This window comes from Nanorana parkeri, unplaced genomic scaffold (genome assembly GCF_000935625.1).
Source record: "Nanorana parkeri isolate BGI_ZX_2015 unplaced genomic scaffold, ASM93562v1 scaffold1291, whole genome shotgun sequence".
Taxonomy (NCBI): Eukaryota; Metazoa; Chordata; class Amphibia; order Anura; family Dicroglossidae; genus Nanorana; species Nanorana parkeri.
In genome coordinates this window covers 93,697-94,113 of record NW_017307559.1, presented here as the reverse complement: position 1 = coordinate 94,113, position 417 = coordinate 93,697, and the positions used below count along the sequence as shown (strand labels likewise).

At 38.4% G+C, this 417-nt stretch overlaps 1 protein-coding gene across 1 annotated transcript in view; it reads left to right on the top strand.

Moving 5' to 3' along the window:
• Positions 1-417, top strand: part of LOC108797531 (non-structural maintenance of chromosomes element 3 homolog) — a 16,084-nt gene that overhangs the window by 5,218 nt on the left and 10,449 nt on the right. The window lies entirely within an intron of this gene.

Below are 417 nucleotides of genomic sequence, written 5' to 3'. Positions count from 1 at the left end.
CCCCAGTGGTGATTAAATACCACCAAAAGAAAGCTCGATCTGTCCCCAAAAATGGTATAAAATTCATGTCAGCACAGCGTTGTATGACGGAATGAATGTCAGTCAAAGTACCGCAGCGCTGAAACATGGCCGGGACAGGAAGGGGGTGTAACACCGCAGTCATGTGGTTAATGGAGCAAACTTACCTGATTTCCCTATTACAGAGATTTTGGAAATGTGTCATTTGAAATGCTGTAATAAAAAGTACAGGTAACTGCTGTTACTTTTGGTGGAAGATTGGACATCATACGGGCAAGGTTGTAATATATAGACGAATGGAATATTCCTGGAAGAGTAAAGTATTTGTTACATTCATCATTTGTAATTTTTTTTTTTTTTTTTGGTATTTGGTTTTCAGCTGGAGGAAATTGATACAAA